Source organism: Elephantulus edwardii, unplaced genomic scaffold (genome assembly GCF_000299155.1).
Source record: "Elephantulus edwardii isolate Elephantulus edwardi_28Jun2011 unplaced genomic scaffold, EleEdw1.0 scaffold00441, whole genome shotgun sequence".
Lineage (NCBI taxonomy): Eukaryota > Metazoa > Chordata > Mammalia > Macroscelidea > Macroscelididae > Elephantulus > Elephantulus edwardii.
The window spans coordinates 742082-748699 of NW_006400191.1; the positions used below are offsets into that span (position 1 = coordinate 742082).

The following is a 6618-nucleotide window of genomic DNA, read 5'->3' on the forward strand; positions in this document are numbered from 1 at the left end:
TCCTGGATGATACCCTTGATATCCTCCCACAACTCATCTGGCCTTCGTTCATTAGTGTTCAAAGCCTCAAATCTGTTCCTGAGATGGTTCTGAAATTCATGTGGGAAGGAATACTATGCAGCACTGAAAAAAGGAACTAAGAAAATATTATACAAAATGAGTGGCCCTGGAGGACATTATGCTGAATGAAATCGCTCTATCACAAAAGGACAAATACTGCATAATGCCACTGTTATAAAACAGGATTGACATGGAGGTTGTGGGGAAACTAAGAAAAGAGTTGATAAATAACATACACTGTATTGAAACAGATGAGGGAAATAACTGAATAAAAGGAATATATGATTAGGTATTATTTGCATGACAACAGTCCAGAATAAGAACTGCATAGCAAAGTGGACTGGGGAGGGGGAGGAAATCGTACAACAATGAAAGAAGTTTTGAGTTTGTTTGTTTTTTTCAAAAAGAAAAGTGAACAAGGCGGGGGTGGGGGGAAGAAACAATGAGTGAATGGAAATACAAGTTCTCTATAAACATTTGTTAAAATCTCAATTAAAATTTAAAAAAATCTTAAAAAAGAAAAGTAGACTGTTAGCCAGTTTATTTTGATCCACACAGTCAAATGTCTTTGCATCTACATTCCTCTACTTTCAGTAAAGATCCATTTAACATTGGCTATAATGTCCCTAGTGCCATGGCCTCTTCTAAATCCAGTCTGCACATCTGGAATTTCTCTCTTGATGTGCTATTTCACTTGTTTTTGGATAATTTTCACGGGATCTTGCCTGCATGTAATATTGACATTGTTTGATAATTTCCACACTCTATCAGATCACCTTTTTTTGGAATGGGAATAAATATGGATCTCTTCCAGTCAGTTGGCTAGATGGTTGTCCTCCAGATTACTTGGCACAACCTGGTAAGAGTGTATCAGGGAAGCACCTGTTTGTTGAAATATGTCAATTTGTAGGCCATCAATTCCTGGGGAGTTGGTTTTTGCCAATTCCTTCAGAGCAACTTCAACTTCCTCCTTCATCATCATTGTCTCTGGATCATATGAAGTTTCATGAAATTCTTCTGTGTCAGGCAATTCTTTTTTGCTATCTTGACTCTGTGTACTCCTTCCATCTTCTTTTGATGTTTTCTGGGTCATTCAATATTCTGTCCACAGCATCCTTAAGTATTGAAACTCAAGGCTTGAGTTTGTTCTTCAGTTCCTTCACCTGACGAAATGCTGAGTGAGTTCATCCCTTTTGATTTTCTAACTCCAGCTCTTTGCACATTTCATTATAATACTTCCTTGTATGCATACAAATATTATCCTGTTACAACATTGCATTTCAAGATGAATCTAGAAATAGTCTTTTTAACTATGAATGTGACCCCCATTTTTTTCTCCTTTTCATTTCCAGCATAATAGATCATATGGTTGACTTAAAATAGCCCATGACAATTCAATTCATTTAATTTCATCAATGTGAAATTAATAGCATCTATAAGAAAATTAAGTAAAATTTCCTTCAGCTCCTAGTTGGTCCTGAAGCAGATTATCTCAATGAGGGAGTTCTTATCAGTTTCCAGCCCTTTCAGGAAGACTTTCAGCTCAGAGAAATCATACTGAGTAGGCATTTTTCAATAGGCCCCAAATTACGATCTCCAGGCAGCCAAATAAGGGTGACTTCAGTGCTGACGCAAGTTCGTATCTGGTCCCTTTCTGGTAGGCAAAGGCCTCTGTTCATTGCTTTGACTGGTACACATTTGGTCTTTTTTTTTAAATTAATATTCCATTACCTCTAATGATTCCCAAATGGCATCTACTTCCTAAACAACATGCCTCTAGAAACTCTATGAACTTTGAGAAATGACGATAGTTATGGAAAGGCTTCAGATCTTTTGTTCATAAGTTGCTATGAGTCACGCTCGACTTGACGGCAATCAACAACAAAAACAACATACTCCCAAACAACAGGTGCAGGCAGCTAGATGACAAGTCATTGACTTGAAGATCTTGCCCTGGTTGAAGGCTTTACCCACGTGCAGGAAGGCCCCCTCCCAGCTTTTGCTGGGAGTACTTTTGTACTCTCAAGGGAAGGAGAGAGGACAAGGAGGTTGAGGGTGGGGAGGAAAGGAAATCACAGAGTTGAAGAGTTTGGTGGGTGGAGGGAGGGAGCGGGGGGAAAAAAATCCCAAACAACATACATGAATAAAACACATACACACACACACAATGTACTCTTGAACCAGCATCTGGGTCTCTTCATTGCCAGGATCAAGTTTCTGCCATGTGTATGACTCACAGTCCACCTGTCAATCTGGTCTCAGCAGGAAGGCAAGCTCTTGGCCTCTAAAGACCCAGACTCCAGAAATAGAGCTGCTATTTTTGGTTCAAAAAAGGATGGCAATGGCAAAGGCATTCTTCCTCAGTTTATCCAGTCGCTGAAACATTTCAGTGATAAGGTTGTAGCTCACGAAGCTCTTCAGGGAAGCGAACCACAGGGACCAGCCATCATTATCAAGGTGCTTCCAAAAATGGGCTAAAGCCACAGACAGTGTGTCCCCATTGGAGTACTTGTGCTGAAATTCATCCAACAAGAAGTGCAGGTGAGCAAAGAGATCCTTGGCCTTTGAGTAGCCAACACCTGCTTTACATCAATCTGTCTCTTCCTCAGGAGCAGGAGCAGCCACTGCCTTTTTCTCTTCCTTCCACTCAGTCTGGGCCTTCTGCATCTCCTTCCATGGTCCTTTATCTTTCTATGGGACATCTTTTTCAGGCCAGCTCTCTGCAAACTTTTTAATATCATATTGGGCCATTTTCTCATAGAGCTTCACCTCACTCTGGAACTGGAGTTGGTTAATGCAGGTGAGGAACCAGTCGTTGTTATTGGGGAAGGTCTGGTGGAAAGAAGGCTCTAGCATCTGTTCGTAGAGCCACAACAGGATACAGACAACTGTGATGTCAGCCAGGGTCACACATCCAGGAAACTTCTTGTTTTCAAGTGATCACCCAGAAGGCCTTACCTCCTCCTTGGCATCATTCTCTGTAGCGTGCCTGTAGTGTATGATGCCCAAGGTGGGGAACACTCAAGTGCTGACCTGGGGGACAATATAGCTGTCAGCAAAGCTCACCCACAGCACCACCTGGGCTGCTGCCTCTAGGGTACTTCCCCACAGCTCGTCATTGCTCACATAATAGGCAATGGCATTTCTCTCAAACAAACATTGTCACCTTCAAATGCTGGAACCTTGCTAGCTGGAAATTTGCGGAGGAATTCTGGGGTGCAGTTGGCTTGGCTAAAGTGAAAGTAGGATAATGCAGATAGTAAGCGGGTTTGAGCTCCGCTGAGATGAGGGCCTTGAATGCCCTCCAGCTTTGGGGATATAGGTGCAAGAGTCCTAGCTGCCATGGTGATTTAGCAGAGAAAGGAGGTGGGGTTCTTGGCACTGCCACAAAGTCCACACCTTTGGTCTTGATAGTCATTTCAATGTTTAAAACATCCTGTTCAGCATCAAAGTTGGTTTACACTTTGACTCACCCATATGGGCTTGGGGGTGTGGAGTGATACACCCTGCAAGTTCAGCTTGCACAGAATTAAAAAAAAAAGTAGACATCTTGAAAAAGTTGGGTCAGTACATAGAGCTAAAAGCCCAAGTTCAATGTTTAACCCATAGCACCACCAGAACTCTTCAATAACTCTATAAGTATCCTTACTGAACTATCTTGCATTTGCAACATCACACAGGACTAAACAGGAGATTCATACTTAAGCAGTTGAGTGCTAAAACCTATGCTTGTTCTTAACTTGTTCTGTATACTGCTACTCCCTGTAATGTCTGGAAGTGTCCATTAGATATTTGTGTGAACTTGCATGTGTTTTTAAAAAACATAGGTACACAATCTGTCCCTGAGTTATGAATATTTGATTTACATATGAACCAACTCCTATAATGTCTATTATACTAAAAAATCAAGGTACATATACATGTGCCATGGTTCAAAATAATGAATTATTACTTAGGGGAAAACATATAACTATTATTATTATTACTGTATTATTATATTAAGGATGTTTTAGTGTATCTGAAAGTGTTTCTTTAATATTTTTGTATGCATAGGAAGGTACACAATATACTAAGACAAACATTTGACCAACTGACATTAGATACATACCATAACTAACCACCCGAATTAATATACAAGTTCACAGGAAACTGCACTGTAATCCTAGAGGTGTGCAGTTCAAATCCACCAGATGCTCTGCTGAAGAAGGAGGAACAATCGCCTCCTGTACCAGTCAGATCCAATTTGATGGTACACACATAAAAAGAATAAATAAATAAAAATTCAGAGTATAAAAAAAATATACAAGTTCAAATGGGACTAATTTATAATCCAGTAACTACCTGTACATTCAGGTGGCTCAAACTTCAAAATGTACAAGGAGGTATAAAATGAAGTTTCCCTTATCTTTGGAAGCAACCAGGGCTATCAAATATCTTCCATGCATACCTAAGATGCTGCACTGGTAAAGCTAGCACAATATATAAAGAACAACACATAAAGAACAACACATACTGGAACCAGAAATTTTGCATTTGAATCCTAGTTGCACGAAAGTGTGATCTTAGGCAAGTTCCCTCAGGTCTCTAGACCCCAGTGTATTCCACTGTAAAATACAGATAGTAGTAATACCTACAGAGTTGCTTTGAGGGTTATTTGAGTAGTATATGTGAAGTTCTCAGAATAGTACTTGACATAAAATAACTAAAACGTAAATGTTAGCTATCGTATCTGTGCTGTGATCCTTCTCTCCTCTTTGTACCCAAATTCCACATTTTTTTAACTTAAATATCTTGTCAACTATTCAATGTTGTCATTGTTGTTAGGTGTAGAACAACAGATCTGAACCTTGTTCTATCCTATGCCATCCTCACAAGTTCTGTCCAACATGTTAGAGCCCATTGTAGCAGTCACTGCGTCAATTCCTCCGGTTGAGGGCCTCTCTTTGCAGACTCTGCACCTTCCCAAACATGATGTTCTTCTCCAATGGACATCTCCTAAGCTCTCCTAGTCACATGCCCAAAGTATGTAAGATGAAGCTTTATCATTCTTGCCTCCAAGGAGCACACAGGCTGCACTTTCTTCAAGACATATTTGTTTGTTCAGTCATTCTAGTGCCATATTATTATTAATGACAGCAGCATTGTAATCCATTTGGTGGTTGTATCATTATTTATTTAAACAGGCCACCAGTAGGTAATAAACATTAAGGGAATGACCACTCTTTGCTATTATAAACAGCACTGCAATGTATCCTCTTATACATACATCTTTCAGCACATTTATAAGTCTACATGTAGGGGAAATTCCTAGAATATGAATACTGTTCAAATAGTATATACGTTGTTATTGTTAGGTGCCATCAAGTCAAGTATGACCAACAGTGACCCTATGAACAATAGTTTTGAACCTTGTCCTATCCTGTGCCCTCCTCACACTTCCTGACACATTAGAGCCCATAGTGGCAGTCACAGTGTTAATTCACCAATTGAGGGTCTTCCTCTCCTTTACCGACTCTCCACCTTTCCAAGCATCATGTCCCTTTCCAAGGAATATGAGGCGAAGCCTCATCATCCTTGCCTCCAAAGAACACTCTGCTTGCATTCTTTCCAAGACATATTTGCTTGTTATTTTGGCAGTCTGTGGAATGTTCAGCGCTCTTCTCCAAAATCACAGCTCAAAGGCATCAATTATTCTTCTGTCATCCTTATTTATTATCCAGCTCTCAGATGCACAGAAAGTGATCAGACATGGCCTGAATTAGATGCACCTTCGTCCTCAAACTGACATCATTACTCCTCAGTAATTTAGAGAACTCCCTAACTACAGACTTTCCCAGTGAAATATGTATCCTGATTTCCTGACTGCTACTGGTACCAAGGGTGTTAATTGTGGATACAAGTAAGATGAAGTTGACAGTTACCATCTTTTCTTCATCTATCATGATGTTGCCTATTGATCAAATGGTAAGATTTTTTTCTTCTTGACATTGAGATGCAATCCTTATTAAAGACTGTATTCTTTGATCATCTGCACTCTTTGAAACTCTGAAATAGTATTTATGAATTTGTTATGTTGCTGAAATTTGCCAGATTGCTGTCTACAAAGGCTATATCTATTTAACTTTCACTGGTAATTTATGACATCTGCTTCTGGCCAACCTGGCAATATCAAACTTTTTTTACATTCATCAGCTTCAAAAATGAAAAACATTTCTTAGTAGTTTTTGTTATGTATACCTTTTAGTACCAGTGAGGTTGAGATTCTTAAATCCAAATGTATTTTACCCATTGGATTTTGCAACAATGAGGATCAGTTTTTACTTTGGTAAGACTAGTTTTAGCAGCATAAAAGAGAAATAGTAATTTCAGAGAAGGCTGAGGAATAGAAGACTTTGCATAGACAGAATAGCTAAGTTTTAGATAAAGGTGAATAATCCAATTGAAAAATGGGCACAGGATATGAACAGACACTTCACCAAGGAAGACGTTCAGATGGCCAACAAGCACATGAAGAAATGTTCAAAATCCCTAGCTCTGAGAGAGATGCAAATCAAGACA

At 39.5% G+C, this 6618-nt stretch overlaps 2 pseudogenes; both read right to left on the reverse strand.

Moving 5' to 3' along the window:
- Positions 1–6618, reverse strand: part of LOC102848679 — an 11814-nt pseudogene that overhangs the window by 3690 nt on the left and 1506 nt on the right.
- On the reverse strand, positions 1936–3382 carry LOC102845031 (annotated as a pseudogene).